Consider the following 24,225-nt stretch of genomic DNA (forward strand, 5'->3'; position numbering starts at 1 on the left):
AATGGCATAGTCTTAAATTTAGACATCATTACATATAGAGCATCTTCTACTAACTTTTGTTCTTCTTTCTCAAGTTTCTCAAAATCAATTTGCTTAAATCCATACAAAACTACATTATCTTTGACATTTTCACATAAATTCTCAATATCAGAAAGTGTTTTGTGACTTACCACTTTGAATTGACTTAAATCATTTGATTCAATCTTCTCTTCATCTGAGTCAGGTTGTCCAACATACTTTCTTCTCTGCTTCTTCTACAATTGGCCTCCTTGATATGTAGCCTTAGTATTTTCCATGGCCTTCTATGTGTTTGTAGTGTGCTAGCTCTGGTGGTAGGAGTAGTAGGCTTGGTTGGGCTAGATTTGACAACTTTATTTTCCTTGGCCATAGGTTGTGCCTTAGCCTTTCTCTTCTTTGGCTTGGCTTGTGTGGATTCTTCCTTGGCTTCTTCTTCCTCAACACCTTCTATTTCTTTTCATCCTTGTCCATTCTCATGCCTTGGGTTAATACAAGAGGTCCTTGTGTTTGTTCTTGTTCTTGTTCTTCATCCTCTTCATCTTCTTCCTCTTCTTCCTCACCTACACCTTCACCAAATTTGGCCTTCATCTTCTTTGTCAGTTTATCTTTCTTTTTAAGTGTGGAGGCAGTTTTCAACTCCATTTCAATCTTTGATTTCATCACATCATAGTTTCCAAAGATTGTTGCAATCTTGTCAACTTCCTCTACTAGAAGTGCAATTATTGTTGCTGATGCATCATCAACATTGATCTCATATCCAAGTGGTCTTATCCATCTGACCCTTGGTGTAGCAACCTATATAAAGGTGTAATCAACATCAACTAAAAATCATATATCATTGTAGTGCTTCTCAACTAGTGAAAAGGTATCCTCATTCTTTGCTTCATTGACTTCTTAAAGTCCTCAAAGTAGCTAGTCATCAATGTTTCAAAATTTTCTCCCATCTGTGCAATATACTCATTGATCTACACTGCTATTGACCTATTGGTCTTCCATCCAATTGTACCAAATGAGGGGAATGCATTTTTTACATAAAAGAATATATAGACAAGTATTGCACCAAATTTTCATTGTGCACTTTTGGTTTTCCTTATAGCTCCTAGGTTCTCCATCAATTGTTGTAACTGTAGCTCAGCCAAATCATAAGTATGATCTTTCTCCACAATTTTATAGCCAACATCCACTGCAATATAGGGTACACTATTCAATCTACTAGATTGATAGAATTTGTGTGAAATTACTCTAATGGCAAAGTCCAAATCAGTGATAGTATCAATTGTCATCCCTCTCTTATTCCACTTTACCCCTGTGTTCCCCTCTATCACTTCTTTGGAGTCACTCCTTAGAGTCTTGGGCCAATATAGCGTTGGGTAGCTAGTCACCCTATGAATTATCCTCTTTGATATCTTAATTGGTCCTCCTTCTAGTAATAGGGGGCCATCATGTATTTGGCTTAAGATAATTCTAATCCATTCAGTCTTGAAAATAGTAGGAAAATCTAAGGCACGGGTCAAACCCTTTCTCTCAAAAAAATTACATTCTTCTTTTAGAACACCATAATCACATAATATATCATAGGCTTCTTTGATTTCTAGGTCTTTGATGCTTCCAATCTTACAATTGTAACATTTCTAACATCCTGAACCATAATAACATTCAGCATGATCAATGAAAGTGTGCCAAAGGGATCTTGTTTTTATGCTATGTTAGGGATGGCCTTTAATATGGGTTGTCTGACCTCATTACTAACTAGCTGAACATTTAAAACCTCTTTCCCTTTTTCTTTCTTTGAGCTAGATGCCATTTGTCAAACTAGGGTTTATTCAAATTAAAAATTGAATAGCTCAGCTTGTGATAAATACCTTATAAAATATGTATGCTAGTGTGAGAAAATCGATGAAATCTTTGCAAACACTTTGAACAATTTTATGAGTCACCTTCTGCTCTATTTTTCTCTTTCTCAAATTTGAAATGATAAAAAATGAGTGAAAAAATGACCATATACCCTTCAAAACCCTTGCATTTAATGCTTAGTGCTTGTACAACTTCATTGAAAATTTTTCATGCTCGGCAACAACATGAAAACTTAAAGATTTAATCTTGATTTTTCAACAACATCTTGCATCTTTATTCATGCTAATGTATTCTTTTTATTACTAAGTTCTTTTGGATCTGATGAATGATATTATACTTTAAATATTAGTCCCACATATCTCTTGATTGCCTAGTTTGATGAGGTGTGATCACTTGACCCATTGGATGAAGTAATCCCTTATGCATTTGATGTGTTGCATGCATATTTTTTTTTCCATTTCTTGTTCATCTCATCTCTAATGTGTTCAAAATTTGCCAAGCCTTTGCCTTTATCAAATTCACAACTTGGTGTCTTTGACCTAGTTGGACAATGCTTACTAATATGACCAGTCTTCAAATAGCTAAAGCATGTGGTTTTACTCAACCACCTTTTGTAGTTACCACTAAAGTGTGTCCTAATACAATTCTTAGGAATATTTCCATATTCTTGACAATAGTGGAAACTATATCTTGTATTGTAATACCAATTATAAGAGTTTCCATAGCTTCTTACCTTTGTTAGCTTGTTTGATGACCACGTGGACTTTGATCTACATTCAAAGGCTCTATTTCCATGGTTCTGATAGTTGAAGCATTATCCTTCAAATTTTTATTTATGCATGGTCCCGGTTCTACATTCATGTGTTTGATGACCTTGTTTATTGCACTTATGATAGTGAACCATGTTCCTAGGCTTGACATTTTGATTTGTATTGTTACTCCTACACACATTAATAGTATGTCCTTTCTTTCCACAACTATGACAAGTAGGTTTGGAATTCTTACCTTTTTTGTTCCTTTTTTTAGCAACTTTGGATGATTCTCCTTCTTCAGTGCTTGTGTAGCCCAATCCTAATGTATCTTTTTAAGATCTAGGGGATCTCAGTAATTGCACAAAGTATTTGATGGTTTCATTTTTTTTGTTGAAAATTTCATCAAATTCCTTTTCTCTTTTCAGGTCATTCTACAATTGTTCATTATGCAACTTCAATGTGGTTATCTCAATGTCCTTGACATTCAATTCATAGTTTGCATTCATCACTTGACTTAGAGTATCCAATTGCATGTTGGAGATCTTGGTTAGCTCTATTGACTTTTCCTCCAATCTATTTGCTAGAATTTTTTTGTCTTCTTCAATCATGGCTTTGTCTTCCATGGCTTTCTTCTTTTGTCCAATCACCTCACATAGTAGTATAGCTTTTGATTCTTGCTCCAACTTGAGATTTCTGATTTCTTCAGCTTGGATTCTATTCTTCTCCACTATATTTGCAACTACTGCATCAAATTCACTAGAGTTACCATCTACAAATAGCTTGGAGGTGTCTATCTCTTTGTATAATGTGTCATTCTCTATAATAGAAATTTCTTTCCTTCTCTTCAAGGAACTCTTTAAAACATCTCTAGCTTCATTTAGTTGATGTTGTATAAGATGTATTTCAATCTCCTAATTCTCAATAGTCTTTCCCAATTTGTAGATTTCTATTTCAAGATATTTCCTCTAAGCTACAAATCTTCTCTTTCAAAGAACTAGGCTTTGATACCAATTATTGGAATTACAAGTGGGAAAGTAGTAATTTTCTTGGGGGGTGGGGGGGGTGGGGGGGTGGTGAATCAAGAGTTTAAACTTGGATCCATAAAACTTTCACCTTTCATACATCACATGCATAATAAACTGAAATAACATATAAAGCATATGCATCAATCATGTAAACATGAAATCAAACACACACACTTAAACCAAATATGATTACCCATAAATCATCCAAATGAGAAGGTAAAACTAGGGTGGGGATGATAGCCACAAATATTCACTACTATAGTAATAAAGTGTATCCAATTAAGGTTACAATGGTTTGACCATGAATCATGATCTGCCCTATGAAAGGCTTGCCATATTAAAGGCTTACAAAGACTATTAACTCCCACCTGTTAGAGGATTTCAACACCCTATTAGAACTGTGCCATGTTAGAGGACCTCAACTTACAATTAAGTAAACATCTTGTTAAAGGATTTCATACAGCCTGTTAAGACTACTCTGTTAAGAGATTTAACTAAAAGCACCTGTCAAAATGTCTCAGCATAGATCCTACAGTTGGCACTTGCTTGCCTGATAACATATCACCTATATCCAATCTTTGGTTGATCCTTCATGATTTGATTTATCAATGTTGTATCCTCTATCCTCTATTCTTCACTTAACAGATTCTACAATTCACTCTTGCTACTAAGTCACCTTGAATGCTTTGCAAACTATCTTGTTCGCTCCTACAATTTGATCATTCACCCCTTTGCAATGCTCTCAACATTATTAAAAATTTAGGGTTTCTTCCTCCTTAAGAAGACTTAGGTGACTTAGGGTTTCTACGACTGAGATTCATCCATTTGTCCACTTAAACCTTAATTGATTACATTTAATTGCATAGGGAATCTGCATATAGATTATTTCTTATCTCCAAAAGATCAAAATCTATCCTTAGGTTGGCTAAAAAATGGTTTGCATAGTTGTTTGTGCCATAACAAAAAAATATGTCCAATCTGTGTCACTCGACATATGTAGTCTTTGATGCTCAGCATACATTGTTCTGACTCAGCACCTAAACTGCTCGGCATATACTATTTACTCAGCACTTGAATCACTCAGCATGGTCTATCTACTCAGCACCTGAGTGACTCGACACTCATTGCAACTCGGCATGGTCTAATATTTACATGTTGTATTCAGCATGCATTACAAGTTTAGCATGAACTAAGTAAATGTATTAAGTGTGTTGAAACTCACTTGTCAAAATCAATCTGAGATCAACATCTAACTCTATTGATTATTAATAAATTGGTAAGAAATTGCATGGTGGATTTGGGAGAAGCTCTAAATATATTTCATGTTGAAGTTATGGAGTTAAGTTTGAAAGTAGATATTCTTGACGAAAAGTATTAAACAATGGACAATTGATTAGTACCTGTAGTGGGTGTGATAAAAAAATAGTTTATTATAGATTCCAAGCTTTCCCTAATATCTCCTATAAAATAGATATTACTACAGTTGAAGTCTCTACCTATTATGGCATGTTACTTTGAAGACAATGGTCAAATGTAGTTGGAGGACACACATAGCTAGACTTGTCCTATTCAACTATTCCTATAAATGGAAAAAATATCAGAATTGATAAAGATCCAAGGTTTAAATATCTTACCAGTTGAATCATAGAATAATACAATATCTAATTAATTTTCTTCTTTATTCAAATAATCAAATCTTATTTAATCAATACTAGGGTAAGATCTACATCTTCCTATTAACATAAGCATCATGGTCAAATCATAATTTGCATTAGAGTAAGTGGTTATAATTATAACACTGACAATAGTGTTCTTAAAATAAAGTGGAAGGTGTTGGTGCACAAAATTGTTGGTTGACTTCCTACGAGCTTTCCTACTCAATATTGGGAAACTCAACACAATTTTGGTCAACAAAGAAGGTTGAATCTTTACTTGTTCAACCTCCACACTTTAGGTTCTACACAACCTAGGTGGTTTTACCTTTGCTTAATGGTCAATGATGATCATGATTGTAAACTTAGTGATACTCTTGAGTTGTTAATAGCTCTCAAGGAGAAATCAAAGTGTTTGTAAAAACTAAAAAGGGGGTAAAATTACTATAAGATGATGTGTGAAATACTAATGTCCATTGAACCTTATTGACATATGACCATAAATATACACTTACAAGAAACATGCAATGACCAATCCTTACTCCTTTGGAAAAATAGAGTCAACTACCACATAATCTTATTATTTAAATGCTTAGAGACAATGTGCATGCCCCGTCAACTACCAGATAAAAGGAGAGATAAATGCAATCCTAAGCCTAGATGAATTTAACCCCAACTTAGGAGAAAATGTAGACAAATTCATGCCATATCTTTATTCATCAATATAATAGTATTAATCTAAGATAAATAATGAAGAACATGAGACATTTAATACACCACATGAGCCAAAAGAGATTTAAAGGAACTATCTTTTCTTCTATCTTTTTTATAAGGAAACATATAAGAGGAGTTTGGATTCAAAATCCATTGAGTAAATACATAAATATAGAAGTATTTAATACATACTTGAAACTTCTAACTATTAATTTTTCATATATTATCGCTTTTTGTTTGTTTTCAAAATGCTATAAATATAGGTCTTGTTACCGTTTCCTTTCAAAAGGAAAAGGTGTGAACAAGCTTCAAAGCTTTACATAACTATAACTAATTAATTAATTATGGAAAAGCAAAAACATAAAATAATAATTAGGCTTCATTATGTGGGTGTGATTTGTTTGTGTGAAAGAAGAAACTATTGGTGATAAGGCTTGCAAATCACTCCATCTCTTACCTTGGGCTACTTTAACCCCACTGATGAATTTGGAAAATTTATTTTCTAAGGTAATCAAATTTTTAAGCACTCTATGATATGTATCCATCTGAAAAGTCTTGACACCTCTATACTTTTCTATCACCACATGTGGAAACATCTTGAATTCTTGTTTCCAATCTTCAAGTGATTTAATCCCATGATTACCATGAACAATAAAAGGGATGCATGAATGTTCTACAATAGTGACTATCTTTTGTTTATCTCCAAGTTTCTTCCTTTCTTGGTTTAAGTAAGCTAGGCTCTTTGACACTGTATCAAGGAGATCAATGGGATGCTTGATTTGAATAGGCGCATCAAGATCTCTTTTAGTAACTTCATATAATATATTTAATTCAAAATTTTAAGGGCTCCATTTCCTCTATTTTTCACATAAATTTTCAATTCCTTTTGCAAATAAATCTAACATACTTGACACATTACTATAACCCTCAAAAACTTCATTTCATTTATCCATAAAAACATTCACTCTATATGAAAGTGCTTTCTCCATTGTATTAAAAGCACAATCATGATGATCAATTTTCTAGACTAATTTGTATTTGGAACTTTTCTCACTCAATTCTTTTTCCAGTCTTCGATTCTTCACATACATCTTATTGATAATAGAATTCATTTCTATTTTTCTTCATTGAAATTCCTTGATCATTTCTTTCATATGCCTAATTTGAGCTTAACTGAACATGGACTCATTAGTGTGTCTTGCAGTAGTAAGTTATGGGTCTTTGTTCTCCATAGACTAGATTAGGGTAATCCCTTCTTCACCTTGTGAAATGTCAATAAGTTTTGGCTTGTTCTCTTTGAATGTTACCCAGGTGGCTAATGTCTCTTCTTTTGGATCGTAACTTATGCCTTCCACCTTATCCAATGATCTAAACTTTGATACTAAGGTAGAATCTTCTTGCTTTCTTATTTGATCAAGTAGAAGCAATTCTTTGAGAGTCAAACATGGAAGAATCAAGATATCACTTTCTTCACAATCTCCTAACTTCTTCCTCTGTGCACGTGATATTATCTAAATAAAATTCACTCATCATCTTTTGTATTATTGTAGCATGTTGAAAATTGTTAACTCCTTCAAGTCTTTTGTAGTAACAGTACAAATATGTGTCACCTTTCAGGTTGACTTATCAGAATGACTCAATTTGAGTATTTTTATCTAAAAATATATTTTATAAAAACTTATGATCTAGATAAATTCATTCTAGCTATGTTATATATGGTCTCACACTTTTCCAATTGGAAATGTCTATTAAATGCATGTTTATACTAGTTTGTATCCAATTACTAAAGAAATAAAATTATTTCAAAAAAGTGGTGTTTCAATAACTCTAACTAATTTTTGTGATATGTTTTTATTAATATGTAAACACCATTTTATAGTGTTGAGAGTCAAGAATATTCTCATATAGAGTTTATAGTGTTCTAATTAGATATAGTATATTGTAATTAAAAATTTCTACTACCATGTATTTTAACACTTGAAAAGATATCAGTTTTGAGAAAGAAATAAATATTAGATAATATCAAAAAAATCTAAGAATTATATGAGGTTCTAGAGGAGAGAGTCATCTTCTAGAATGTATAATTTTTCTCCTAGTTAGAATAGATTTTTTTTTGAAAAATGTGGTGGGAGATGAAAACTATCGATTCAAGGTGAGTTTAGATTTCAATCCTCATAAAAGAGAAAATACAGGTCTAAAACTAATTTCTATTTTTTATTGTTCTAGATATATATGTTATCTATAACATAGTTTGAGATCAAAGGGAAATAAGTTTATTTCCATATAGTTTTGTGGTGGGAACTAGACCCATGATTTTCAACATTTTTCAGTGCACCTAAAAAAAATTCTATAAAAATTAAGAAAATATATCAATTCTTATTCCAAAAAATTATAATCCTAAACTTCATCCATTTCTACACATTTCATTAGTTTACTTTATTTCCAAATTCAAAATAATAATACCAATTTTATGTCATTGAAGATGAATAATGATACTTTTGTTAGCCTTTTCCTTTATAAAAGGGTGACACAGGTTTGTGCTTTTACCTTTTGGCATTTTTCTCCTCAAAATATTTCGTCTTATATTTAATACAAAAGTCCTTCAATTCATGTGACTTAACAAAAAAAATTTGTTCAATGAACCACAAAGAGATGGTATATTTTCAATACTTTTGGCTTTCTCCTACTTTGGATACTCCTGATACAATTCATCATAATTCTGAATACATTTCCCAATGCTTATCACTTCCAATACTATGTTTGAATAAAGTTGTGGCATTCCCTTGCTTAGCTTTCTCTCTTTAATTTTAGACAAGACATGCCATTTTGTTAGCATTTGATAAACATGGGAAACATCATAATAATTTCTAATAAAATTAACCTCTAAGCTCAGTTGATGATTGTATCTAGCCTTAATATTTTTGATATTCCCTTCAGGGTCATATTCTCTAAGTTCTTTTCATTAGTCAATGAGTAAGCATTCTTAATACAATCTTGCACTTCTAGAATCATATTATATCCAATAACTAAACCATCAAATTTAACAAAATGAGTGAACATGTTGCCCTTCCTCCTAGGTTGAGCTATGTCTCTTTCAACCCACAACATTTTCCCAAAAAACTCCAGAAACCCCAGTCTCCATGGGACAAATAGTGGAAATTTATGAGGAGGTTGCTTACATCTATATGTTCACAACAATGTGTTGTTGGATTTGATAATCCAATCTCCCAAGTTGAAGAGAAAACCTTTACTGAGCTGACAATCATTAGGCTTGAACATATCCATTACTACTTGAGGAATCCTTTTTATGGATTCTCTAATCATCCTAAATATCCATTGCACAAAGACATATATGAAAATAGTAAAATCACCATCTTTGGCATGAGTATCCCAAAGTGGGCACTACAATTGAATAGGCATAAGGTTTTCATCATTATCTATAGTTGTCAACTTCATAAAATCCCTAAAATGGTGAACATTCTAATATAGTATCAAGGGTGAGTGCACCAAGATGGTGTACAAAAAGGGGGGTATAAGTGGACACCTTTTTTTTGAAATCAGGTAAACCTAAACTTGGACGAGACATTTGAGAGTTATCCACTAAAAATGGCAAGATATATAAAACATATAAATTGTAGTACTCTAAATTTTCTTTCTAAACTACTAGAGTTTTTACAAAATGGATGAGATTAGGTGGGTCAAACCCTATGCACACAAAAAATAGTCCTTGATTTTTTTAGAAAACATAACATAGTTATTTTCATGTGCAACACAAAAGATCAAGTTATACTTAGTATCTTACAAATCCCTTTTGTAGGATGATAGTTAAGAGTCATATCTAGAAGTTGTGTATATTTTTGTAATTTTATGATGATTATTTTTTTATTATAAATTATTGAATTAACTACATCCTAAAATTTTGATACCTGTTCATGTACTGAGCATAACTTGCATCAAAATAATAAAAAATGAAAACTTTTTTTTAAAGTGTATAGAATCAAGTGTAGAATAGTAATATATAATTTATTTTGAATCTAGTTAAGTATATAAAAGGTTATTAAAAAAATGGTTGACATATGTGTATGAGGAATGTTAGGGCATTGGTAAAAGTAATTAAAGTTTACAATGTTATTGTTGTCCAAAAAAAGAAAAAATTATATGGTTAGAAAGCTAAGAAGGTGTGTAAGATTATGGTGGTGATTTTAGAGATACTCACTTCACGATTAGAAAACCTGATGAAGGAAAAGATGAGAATTCATGTTAGAAGATGAAAAAATGTCTAAAGGAAAAAATTGGAGAGAAAACAATCTCCCAAGCCTTTGGGTCATTTTCCTATGCTATCACCAAGCCATAACTCGATCAAGTTTCTAGGATTCAAATAACCCAATTGGGTTATGAAATGAAAAATTGCATTCAAAGCCCAATCAGCTTTTGAAGAAGTAAAATTTACTTCTTCAAAACCCAATTGGGTTTTGAAGAAATAAAAGTAGACTTTACTTTGAAGGCCATAACTTTCACATATGAAGTCTGATTGACTCCGTTAAAAAAGTGTTGGAAAGATATTGAAGAGATCTAAAACATGAATTAGATAAATCAATCCTATGTCATCAAAATTGTGTTTTCCATCAATTTGAATTAAGCATAATCTAAAACAAGTAGTCATTATTTTCCAAATGCATAATCAATAGGTAAACACAAATGCTAACATAGTGTTAATTCTCTCTATCTCAAAAATGCATTCACACAATCACTGACTAGCTAAATAAATCCTAAGATATATCTCTTACTTTTCCTAACCTCTCACATTATTTAACTAACTAATAACCTCTCTCCCTCTGTGTCTAACTTGATACTCTTACGCATTGTCTCTCACCAAGCAATCCCTAAGCCCCCCTCTCTCACTAAACCCTAAACTCTCTCTCTCTCTCTCTCTCTCTCTCTCTCTCTCTCTCTCTCTCTCTCTCTCTCTCTCCCCCCCCCCCCTCCCTCCCTCTCCTACATCCCTCTCTATCCATCATTTCATCTCTCTCACTTTCTCCATCTCTATCTCACTCTCTTTTATCCTATCCCCTCTCCCTCTATATCTATCTCTCTCTCTCTCTCCATCATATCCCCTAATATCTCTCTTCTATGTCCCTCTCTCTCCATCAATCCATCTCTCCATCTCTCTCTATCTCTCTCTATCTTATTCCCTAATCTCTCTCTCCTATAAGATAGAGAGAGATGGAGAGATGGATTGATGGAGAGAGAGGGACATAGAAGAGAGATATTAGGGGATATGATGGAGAGAGAGAGAGATAGATATAGAGGGAGAGGGGATAGGATAAAAGAGAGTGAGATAGAGATGGAGAAAGTGAGAGAGATGAAATGATGGATAGAGAGGGATGTAGGAGAGGGAGGGGGAGCTAGGGATTAGGGGTCAAAGAGAGAGAGAGGGGGGGGGAGGGAGTGAGGGAGGGAGGGAGGGAGAAGTGGGAGAGAGAGAGAGAGAGAGAGAGAGAGAGAGAGAGAGAGAGAGAGAGAGGATAAGAGAGAGTAAGAGAGAGATAGGGGATATGATGGAGCAAGAGAGAGGGGACGGGAAGAGAGAGAGGGGATAGGATAAGAGAAAGTGAGAGAGATGAGGGATAGGATGGAGAGAGTGAGAAATATGGAGAGTGGGGGAGGGGGAAATAATATGGGGAGAGAGAGAGGTGGGACGATAGGATAGAGAAAGTAAGAGAGACAATGGAATGTGTGTGTGTGTGTGTATGTGAGTGAGTGAGAGAGAGAGAGAGAGAGAGAGAGAGAGAGAGAGAGAGAGAGAGAGGATACAATAGAGAGAGAATGAGAGAGGGGGAGAGATGGAGAGAGAGAGAGAGAGAGAGAGAGAGAGAGAGAGAGAGAGAGAGATATGGGATAGGATAAGAGAGAGTGACAGAGATAGGGGATAGGATGGAGAGAGAGATGGGATAGGTAGAGAGAGGGGATATGATAAGAGAGAGTGAGAGAGATAGGGGACATGATGGAGAGAGTGAGAAATATGGAGAGTGGAGGAGGGGGAAATGAGATGGAGAGAGAGAGAGAGAGAGGTGGGAGGATAGGATAGATAGATTAAGAGAGACAAGGGAATATGTGTGTGTGAGAAAGAGAAAGAGAGAGGGGGGAGGGGGATATGAGAGAGAGGGGGGGGAGGGGGATATGAGAGAGAGAGGGGGGGGGGATAGGATAGAAAGAGAGGGAGGGAGAGGGAGAGAGTGAGAGAGAGGTGGGGAGGGAGAGAGAGAGAGAGAGAGAGAGAGAGAGAGGGGGGGGGGGGGGGTGTTAGGAGTTGGTGTGAGAATTAGAGAAGCTAAGAATTATTAAGAGAGAGATTAGGAGTTAGTGATTGAGTGAGTGCATGATTTTGTGTGTGAGAAAGGGATAGAGGGAGCGAGAGAGATGATAGAAAGATAAAAGCTATCATAATACTCTTACCTGCCTATTTGCTCCATGTTTGGAAAATAATGACTGCTTATTTTAGACCATGATTGATTATAATGGATGACAAAGAAATTATTAATTTCCTGGGTAGAAGTACAAAGCTATGTCACCTTTCAAGCTGACTTATCAAAATAACCACATTTGAGTATTTCTATCCATAAATCTATTTTGTTCAAACATACGATCTAGATGATTTCATTCTAGCTAAGTTGTATATGGTCTCACACTTTTCCAATTGGAAATGTCTATTAAATACATGTTTTATACTAGTTTGTATCCAATTACTAAAGAAATAAAATTGTTTCAGAAAACTGACATTTCAATAACTCTTAATATTTTTTTATGATATGTTTTAGTAACATATAAATGCCATTTTATAGACCTCAAAGTCAAGAATATTCTCATATAGAGTTTATAGTGTTTTAATTAGATATAGTATGTTGTAATTAAACAATTCTACAAGAGCATATTTGAACACTTGAAAAGTTATCAATTTTTGAGATAGAAAAAATATTAAATCATATCAAAAAAATTTAAAATTTACATGACATTATAGAAGAGAGAGTTCTCTTCTAGAATGTGAAATTTTTCTTAGATAGTTAGAATAGATTTGTTTTTAAAAATGTGGTGGGAGATGGAAACTATCAATTTCTAGTGAGTTGAAATTTTTTTGATGAATAGTCCCTTCCTTATATTAAAAAAATACAATAAAGTTACATATTCACAAAACAGGGGCCAGGGGAAACAAGATCACCCCGCGAGTTCATATGGCCAAAGGCCAGAAATCGACTATTCATCAAAAAAAACTTCAAAAAACATAAAAAATCCTCAAATTGCTAGTGCAGCACCAGTCAAAGGAGGAGGATCCTTATCATCAGAGCCCCACCTGAGGGTGGGGTGAGTAGATGGCTCAAGGGGAGCCCATCCATCATCATCAGTAGTAGTATTATCTTCATCTTTCTCTTCCTCGGGCCTGGGAGGATAAATGGCTAAGTCCAGCCTTGAGGAAACACCCACTTAGGGTCTGAGTGCGCAGAGGGTCAATTGGTAGTAGGAGCAGTAGCAGGAGCCATTGGGGACCACCCTAAGCTAGACCTCGAAGGAGGTGAGGTAGAGTGGTGCTGACCACCAGATCCTCCAAAAGAGCAACACTGACCAAAAGCACCACTGCTAGGAGAGCAGTGTGGCTAAGAGAGAGGTGTGTGAGAGTGGTGAGAAGAACTACTATGTCTGCGATGGCAACCACGGGGAGGAGTATGATCATTGGAGGCCAAATTTGGCGGAACATGAGCTACCATATAGGGGGCATTTCCCCAATGAGCCAAAAGCTCCTATAGGTGAGCCACCTCTAGAGCTACTTTATCTATTTGTACTTGAATTTGCAACATGACATTGTTATAAATACATGCTCTAGCATACATAGAAATATTAATATCAAGTGTGTTGTTATCATAAATAACTGCATTGTGATCTTTCTAAATGGTAAATAAGATATCCAATCTGAAAGCATGCCATATCTAGGAGTACTTGAAGGGAATCTGAGTATTGTCACCCAGAACAACCATATGCCAAGAGAAAGGTTCTGGGTGGAAGGGGCGAAAGAGATCATGGATCCATTGCCGGTAATACTGAGCCTATCTACAAAACCAAAACATGTGCAAAAAAGTCTCTAGTTGACCATAGAAAGGGTAACAAGGGTCAGGAACACCCAGGTGTTGTAGTCAGGGACCCAAAGGCAAGCCCTAGAAAAGAATACACCAGGAGAAATGCACAATTTTAGGCCCAGTAATGGCTTGCCAGAAAGTGGAGAACCTATGACTCCAAGTACAGTGAGAAGATTGCAAATGGCATCATTGGTTGAGAACTTCAACCATGGGCAAGTAAGGAACTAGCCATCGGTAGCCAAACCTAGGCTTATAGCTTGTTACCAGGGTGTCTGGATACCACTTCTAGTCTTTCCACCAAGGGCAAGAGGACTAAATGTGAACTTTATGTAACAAATGTGAAGGCACCGCAGAAACTAGAAGATCAAAAGTCTATCGATCTAGACGAGTGAGCCACAATTGTAGTTTCATATCCTCTCATGACCATAAGCTCATAGTAACTCTAGAGAAAAGATCTTTAGGGGTTCTTATGCCATGTTTAAAAAAATGTAAAGCACTAGCCCCATGTACCTTAGCCAAGGGAACACCTTGGATAGAAAATAATGGTAACCGCCAGAGATTGTTTTGGTTCATGGAGAGCCCATCTCTGAACCCATTACCAACCTAGTGAAGCCAAGGTTTAACTACTTACAAGGCTTTCTAAATACTATTGGTAACAAAAGTGCCCTAAATCTGGATAGGTTCAGTGGTGACAAGAACGGTCTGAAAACCAATCCCCTTCCAAGCTGGTCGGTGAATTGGAAAGCCTAAAGAAATGCAATGTCTTAACAAAATCTTCCAAGCTTCATTGCCAGAAAGAGCTCAAATCACCCATTTGACATATAAAGCAATACCTTGTTTCTAGATGGACAGCAAGCCTAGCCACTAGACTCTTTGGGAAGATAGGAAAAATCCCAGGCAACTCTATGAAAGCCCTGGTGAGAAGCATCTGATGCCTAGAGGAAATCATGTAATAGGAACTTAAGTTTGAGATAAGAGGCCTTTGAAGGAGCCCAACAAGATGAATAGTACACATGGGTGGTGCCCAACACTTTGGAACAAATATGGAATTTGCTTACAAGGGAGAGAGGTTTAGTGATCCAATACACCAGCTTCTTCTCTATTCTTGCAAGAACCACATTCCAGAGCTTGATTAATGAGGCTTAGAAGGAAAAGGGATGCCCAAAAAATGAAAAACTTCCCCATGCTGAACCCATTCCATTGATATTGCCCAAGTCAAGCAGGACAGGGAAGGGAAGACTACCTATAGCAAAGGGTTTTGTGCCACTAGATAGCAAACCCTGAAGCAAGACAAAATGTGTCAAGACATTGCAAAGCAGAGGCAACATTCTCTTCATCCTTAATGAGAGTGAGGAAGGAGTCATCTACAAAATGACCATTCACAAGCTAATCAGGGGAATCCAAGAGGGAAATACCATGGATCCTCCCTTATGAGATGGCATTTGTGAGAAAATACCCAAAACCTTCAGCTACTAATACATATAAAGAGGGTGTTAGTGGGCAGCCTTGTCAAATTGAATGATAAAGCCCAAAGCTTGAGACTGGTGGCCATGAATGGAGATGTAAACAGAGGCATCCCTAAAAAGCATCTAGACTGATTGCAGAAAAGTAGGGCCAAACCCAAATGCTTGAAGCATTGCAAGGATGAAAAACCACTCAATCCAGTCATAAGATTTGGCAAAATCAATCTTGAGAAAGATGGCTTGTTTCTTGGAATTCCAAGCCCATTTCATCCCTTCCCACACATCAATTATATTGTCCAAGATATAACAAGATTTGATAAAACCTATTTGTTCAGGAAAAATAATCTAAGGAAGAAGATGATGGATTTTAAGAGAGAGAGCCCTGGCAATGATCTTATAAGAGACATTCAACAAAGTGATGGGCCTCCAATTTCATATATCTTCAGGGTCACCCTCCTTAGGTATGAATTTGATATTCCCCTTATTAATAATATTGCCTAGAGAGCAGGAATTGTAGGCTTCAAGGTAAACCTTATGTAGGTCTGGTCCAATCTCATCCCAAAAGGTTTTGTAAAATTCACAATGGAAACCATCACAACTAGGGGCCTTATCGTCTGCCATGGAGAAGACAGCTTCCTTGAGGTTTGCTAAAGTGAGCTTCTTCTCATAGAACACATATTGTTCTAGAGTGATTCTTTTAGGAGTGACATCCAAACAAGCCTACAAGGCTTGATTCTGGGCTTCCAAAGGACCCTGTGCCATGAAATTTTTTTCATAGTGGCGAATGAAAGCTTGGAGAATGTCAGGAAGCTCACAGAAGGAGCGTTGACCCTCTTGAATGCATTTGATCCCCACCATAGAATGGTGAGCCCTCAATGCATTAAAAATTTCCTTGGAAGCTTGATCTCCAACCTCCAGCTAGTGAAGGTAGGCCTTGAGTTGAGCTCCCTAGGAAGTATAATTGGCTACAACCTACTTCTGGTGGTGAAGGTTGGCAAGCCAAACCTGGAGATCCATGTCAAAAAAATTCATGGCTAGAGCTTCAGTGATCATACAAAGATCTTTGTTAGTGGCCTCTTAGGATCTCTTGTGGTAAGTGGCCAATTGCCTCAAACCTTGTAGTATGGGTGATGGTGTCATTCCACCACTGAATCCACCCAAAGGAGGAATGGTGCCTAGGTTTAAGATTCCAAGTTTGTAAAATATGAGCAGCAGTGGGTGGATGTGATAGCACTAAAGTATTATGGTAAAACTGAGTTTTACAATTATGAGGAGGGCTGAAATGCCAACTATTAATGGAGAAGTGGATGGGAAAATGGTGAAAAAGAGTCACATCAACAAGTGGAGTGATAGGTAGCAGACTCATGCGAGAAAAGGAAAAAAGGGACTAAGCATAAATCATAGTACGGTCTAGCCTTTTAAGAACCCTGTCAGATCCCTCTCAAAAGTTGGACTGTGTGTACGAAATGCCATCAATTTGGTGGCAATGAACATTGGGATCAAAAAGACCCAGGTTGTTTTGCATGTAAAATCAAGCTTCCCACTCTCCAGCTGACCATCAAAAAGGTAGAAGGCCCACTTTATCAATAGCCAGCTCAACCATATTGAACTCTCCATAGAATATCCAGGTGGTAGGCGGCAAAGAATCAACTAGCCACTTCCATAAGTGTGACTGCTCAACTGCATCATTAGGGGCATAGACATTGACAATGCCAAAAGAATGATTTTGAAAAGACAAAAAACTCCAAACAACTATCTGCATGGGGTCAAAACCATGGGAAATAACATAAGGAAAAAACCAAGGGGAGAGGAGAGTGACTACACCACTTCGACCAACTTCATGCTGAGAAGCAAAACTAACACCATCTGGCCATATCACACAACAGGCTGAAGTGAGAAGAAACCCATAGACTTTGACTTCTTGTAGGCAAAGAACATCAATATTGCAAAGCCTATGCTTGGTATAATGAATATAATATTTTCTAGGGAGGTCTATTAGCCCTTGCACATTCCATGAGAAAAAATTCATTGTAAACTAGCTTGCATATTCTCCTCATCCCCAAGTGAGGAAAAACTATTATGCAAGAAAGTAGAGGATTCATATGAGGGGTCACCTAAAGTGATGGCTCTTCATTTATCCCCAGTGATAGAAACTACATTCCAGCCTTCAGGGCTACGAGAGTGACAAAGAGACTAAGAGGAAATAATAGAAGTTCCTTGAGGTGCACAAACCCAAGTAGCTTGGACCTCTGACTACTCTGTCCCTTATGACACAGGGTTTGAAATAGGCAGTGACACAACCATGGGAACCCCAAGTGTTGTGGGCACAAGAGGAGCTATACTAGAGCTAGGATGGCTGGGTTCTTGAGAAATGGGGCTTGGCTTAGCAGTGTCCTTGCCTTTCTTGACAACTGTTGTCCACTAATTTCTTTAATGGCCGAAGCCGGCTTGGGTTCCTAAACTGAAGAGCGATTGCACTCAAGAAAAGAAAAATCCTTTATCTTATGGCTAGCAAATTGATAGCAAAAGTAGGTATTGAAGAGATTCAGGTAAGGCACCTTTTGGGTAAAGGTAGTAGCATCTGAATTTCTATAGATTCTTTAAGATCCCTAGAGAGGTCAACCTCAACATAGACCCTCTGTTGAGGGCAGGCATTGAAAAATTTGTTTGGTTCCACACAAATCACTTTGCCCACAGTTTGGGCAATTTCTCAAAGGAAAGACCAGCAAGGGATGAGCAACCTAGGGAACTCTACCCAAATTGGAACCCTAAGTTTGTGGTCATCTGAGACACAAAAGTCTCAAGACCATCTCTGAAAAACAAGCAGAGACAAGTGAATTGTCCACAACCCATGACTTAAAATGCTCTCAGCCTGGGAGGGGTTACCAAAATGAAACAAGAAAAATCCCTTAGTGAGGCTTTGAATCCCTTCAAGGCAAATCCCTTGGGGGGTCTATCCCTTGGTGACCCATTCACACAGTGTGCTTTCAGATGGAGTGCGACCCACAAAAATACCCAATAAAGGTTTGGGTTTCTAGCCATTAACAAGAAAAATCAAAAGCAAAAATATTCAAAACTAGGTCAAGAGAGGAATTACCTTGTGAAATACCTTGGGCACAAATTTATGCAAGTGTTTTCTTAGCGGGGCCATTTCCACATGCAGCAACAACTCCAGCACCAACAACAATTGATGGGCTAGAGAGGGTCGAGGCCATTATATCCTAAAGTAAATATATTCTTGCACTAAATGTAGAATGAAAAATAGTGAGGTAGAAAGGGCTGAGATGCAAACTGTACAAACCCTAGTAGAACACATTTCACTCAGAACTTGTATATTCTTAAAGCATAAAATTCTAGTACACTGTGAGTTGAAATTTGAATCATTATAAAAGAGAAAATATAGGTCTAAAGTCAATGTTTATTTTTTATTGTTCTAGCTATATATGTTTTAGATTAAGGTAAAATAAAGTTTTGAAGGGACCCGAAACCCTTTACAAAAAACTAAAGATAAACATTAAAGCAACACTAAGTTTTATAAGGACCTAAGACCTAAAGTTTAAAACATCGAAACCCAGTTTTACAGTGACCTAAAACAAAAAGTTTAAACCATAAAAAGAAACTAGATTTTACAAGGACCTAGAACCTAGAGTTTAAACAAGTTGGAAAGAAAAAAGTAAAAACTAGAAAAACCACCCAGACCACCAACTAGCACACCTGCTCCACAACCAACACCTTCAATAGCTCTTTGATAATGTTTGCCACCTCTTTACCTACTTTTTCAGTACTCTGGATTATGTCAGCCAAAGTAAGAATAGGAGCCTCAAGAGCCTCAAGAACCTTTTTCCTTATGCTCTACCTAGTTCTCTTACTAGGTCCTCTTGGAGTCCTCATCCTTGCATTACCAAGAGACATTATCTCCTCATTACTCTTCTTACCCAGACTGGCCACCACAACACATAGACTAGAAGAGACTTGTTCCATTTTTTGACCACTTTCCTTAATTATGTAATGAAGCTCCTACTCATATTCTTTGAGCTTATCATAGATGTTACCAATTTGCACTTCCATTTGAGCTCTCTTAGTGCATTCAACATCTAATTCTTTCTACATAACCCCCATTTTCATCTTGAGAACCATTATTTCATTATATAACCAAGAATCACCTTGAAGGGAAGTCTCTGCTTTAAGCTTAGCAGTGTGAAGAAAGGAAAGTTTTGCATCCTGAGAGTCATCCCACCTATCTACCACAATCCTAGGTGCAAAACCAACCAGAGTAGCTATATATGTTATCTATAACATAGTCTGATTTTCAAATGGAAATAAGTTTATTTCCATATAGTTTTGTGGTGGGAACTAAACCCCTATTTTTAGTGTATTTGAGCAACTAAAAAATTATCCATAAAAATTAGAAAAATATATCAATTCTTATTCCAAATAATTATTAAAAATTATAATCCTAAAATTCATCCATTTCTACAAATTTCATTGGTTTACTTCAATTTCAAATTCTAAATAATAATACAAGTTTTTTGTCATTGAAGGTGAACAATTATACTTTTGTTAGCTTTTTCTTTTACAAAAGGGTGACACATGTTTGTGCTTTTACCCTCCTACTATTATTTTAGTTGCATAATGTTGTAGATCTCTTCAACATCTTTCCAACACATTTCAAATGGATTCAATTGGACTCTGGATGTGAAAATTATAACTTTTGGAGTGGAGCCTATCTGTATTTCTTCAAAACCCAAATGGGTTTTGAATAACCTAATCAGGTTTTGCATAGATTTTTCATCCTAGAAACCTGATCGAGTTTCAAAACTCGATCAAGTTTTATTTTTTATGTATTTTTGCTAGGCTTGTTAAGCAAGCCTAGTCACTTTTTGAAATTTCATATAACCCAATCAAGTTTTTAAAAACCCAATCGAGTTATTGAAAATTTCTCTCTTTTTTTTTTGGGAGGGGGGGGGGGGGGGTTGTCCACTTTTTGTACACCATCTTGGTGCACTTACCCTCAAATGACACAATAAAGAATAGTTTTTTAAAGACTTCGAAGTCTTCCATCTGATCAATTGATTATGTAGATTCTTTTCAATCTCATTGGCAATGTCAAATTCTAAATAAATGTGTGAATTATGGATCTTCATACACAAATGCATGTAGTTCAAAGGAATCTTTTTCTTTTCATCTTCTCCAAAAAGTTGGAGCCATGCATAAAAAGTATTTTTGAAGAAGTTCATGAAGGAATCAATAGGATAGGGTTCCATATTGTCCATATACATCATTTTGATATTATGACCTCTACAGACAAAATGGACCCAATCTCCCTATATTTCCCCAAGTTTCACAATCTTCTAATACTCACTCTTAAAATGCTCTGTGTCTATCTTGGTAAGAGCCAGAGTGCTTAGTTTGAAATATTATTCAACACAAGATCTGGTAATTACCAGTAGAGGCATGCCATCTAGCTTTCTTACAGTTTTGGTGGAGGGTTCATCACACTTGGATAACACATTTATCAGCTCAACATCTACAAAGATATTAAGAACAACTACCTTCCCTAGGTCAAGTCTCCATAGATTATTCCTAGGTTCCATTTCAATACTATTAGCAAAGAAATACCAAAACAAAGAATGACCATGCATAGGCAGTTGGGCATCATCACATTCTTTGAATTCATCTTGGAAAATGGATATTTGGCCACTAGAAGAAAACATGAAAGAACTTCTAACATCATTTTTTGAATTAACTTCTCTACCTATTCCTCTTTGTGTTCTTTACTATGAAAATCCTTTTTCATAGGCATTTTGAGTAAATTATGGTTGAAAAGGAGACCATTAGAACTTACTGATCCGAAAGTTGATTGTCTATAGAAATGAATTCTAGTGTCGTCATCTTCTTCTTTACTCTACCTTTTTAGTTTATGTGAAATCATTCATCCTCAATGATTTATCAATGTCAAAAAAATTCCTTATTTAATGCTCATAACTTTTTACACAATTCTAAATTCATGCCTTGCTCCATATGTCACATCATCAAGTACTCAAACTCTTGTTACGAGTGAAGCAGTTCATACTTCAATCTTAGGGTATCTTTTAATATTAGTTTCATCTTTATAGACACATTTTTGTATTCTCTATCAAAACTGCGAACATTCAGATTTTCAAGTTCATGTTTTGAATGCATCTCCGAAATTACGAAATCAATTTGCTCCTTCTTTCATTATTTCAAAATCACCAAATTGAAGAGTGACTTTTGACTAAATGTCAATTATTCAGGAAATCAGACATAGGTACCTTCCTTCTTCCCGATTTGCTGACTTTAGTGATTATTTGAATCTTAAGAGAATTTTTTTAATATCTTCCATTAAAAGGTAGAAAACAAATAAGGCAAGTAAACCATATGATGATTTATCTTTAAAGTGCAAGATGTTTTGGGATACAAACAAGATATAAAGAAACATAAACTGAGATAAGTTTGAAATCTTATGGAAATTTTAAAATTTATAAAAGAATAGTTTTGATCCAAAAAAGAAAAAAGAAAAGAAAAAGTCCAAGTAGTTCAAAAGATCAAATTCACTAAAAAGAACTCTAAAGGTTAAATGTCTTCTAAATAACTTATGCTTATACAAATTAATTATTTATAGTATAAACCATAGCCAAGTTAGCTAGATTAGTTGAACCAAATACAACAAAATTAAAAATTGGTTCAAACGGCTTAGTTCCTCTACCATTGAAACCAAATATAGTTATAAGATCTATTGACATACCCTTAATAGAATTTTACATGTAATTGTTGTTTGTTTACAAAAGAGTTTGTCCATAATATCTCAAAATAACCAGATAGAAACATAAACATAGAAGTAATTCTATCTTTCTTTGTTTCATTGTAGTAGTATCAAAATGTCTATTTCTCACTTCCAATTTTGCACCTCTTACTTGTATAACAAAGTGAAGTGTTAATGAATGTCTTTATAGAACAAGTTTTACTAAGATGTGAAGTTTTTTAACATCCACCATATGCATTGGTCAAGTCCTTGAGCAATTTATTTCATAGTGATCAAAAATTTGTTAAAATTATTTCAAATGGATCAAATCTATAGAGAAAATTTTGAAATCTTATTATGATTGTTGACTTGACTTTAAACTTTTTAAACATTCTTCAATCTGAATGCTAGACTGATACATTAATAGATGTAATAATGGCTTTAAGTCAATTAGCAAATTGAGGACAAGAAAGAATGAGCACCAATCAAATAGAAATAAATTATACTGAAGTTCAAATATGAGAAAAATCATAATGGTGATCACATCCATCGTAGTCAAAATGGTAGGATTATGATCTAATGAGACCACCAAGAACATGTCAATTGCTAAACAATTTTCAATTGTTATACATTATACATCTCAAATTAGATCAAGTGGACAAACAATTATTGATTGCGTAAAACAAATGCATGTATTCCCCTCCTCAGGACATTTAACCTAATTTTTTTCAAGGTATCTCAAAGACTCTAAAAGTACGCTAATTTAATGTACCTTTGCATGCTTCCGATCAATGGCACCAGAGACGGTGCAACATATTTGCACCGACCGTGTCGTTAAACTTAACCCACCCTTCGTTCTCCGTTTCATCTGCAATTCATAAATGTTGCACAATCTTCTGTACTGTCACGTGTTTCTAGACCTGATCAATTTTTTTAATATATGTTATATTTATTGTTAAGTTTTAAGTTTTAAGTTCTAGTTTAGGATTTAATGTATTATAACAAGATCATAACAAAATCATTCAAATAATTTCATATATTTATTCTTAAATGTTAAATATTTTTATATGTTAAATCATAAACCAAAACTTTAAACAAAAATATTGATTGTATTTGAATAATTTGTTAATAGTTTTAAAATATTTGCATATTACATTTGTTATAATTAGAAGTTAAAATGAAATATTTATCGTCCACTTTATTATTTGTCTTACTATTATTTTAAGTATAATTTCAAATGTTCACAATCCTTAGTACTATCACGCGTTTCCAGACTTGATCAATTTTTTTAATATATGTTATATTTATTTTTAAGTTTCAAGTTTTTAGTTCTAGTTTAGAATTTAATGTATTATAACAAAATCATTCAAATAATTTCATATGTTTATTCTTATATGTTAAATATTTTTATATGTTAAATTATAAACCAAAACTTTAAACAAAAATAGTGAATTCTATTTGAATAATTTGTTAATAGTTTTAAAATATTTGTATAATACATTTGTTATAATTAGAAGCAAAAATGAAATATTTATCATCATTTTTTGTTCGACTTTATTATTGTCTTATTATTTTAAGTGTAATTTCAAAATAATAAATATTAAAAATAAATATTTTAATATTACTAATTTAATATTTTTAAATTTTTTTTACATATATTAAATAAATCATATTTGTTTGTTACAAGAATATTATCAATGAGTTATTTGAATTAGACACGTGGTAATAATATATATTAATTTAGTTTTTAATATGATTGCTATTTGAATTTTAAAATGTTATTAATATTTATAAAGAAATACAAGTCCATTTAAAATTTTGTTTAGGATTTAGTTAGTATAAACATTATTTATTTGAA

Source organism: Cupressus sempervirens, chromosome 6 (assembly GCF_028749045.1).
Source record: "Cupressus sempervirens isolate cs-2001-9-10 chromosome 6, ASM2874904v1, whole genome shotgun sequence".
Classification (NCBI taxonomy): domain Eukaryota; kingdom Viridiplantae; phylum Streptophyta; class Pinopsida; order Cupressales; family Cupressaceae; genus Cupressus; species Cupressus sempervirens.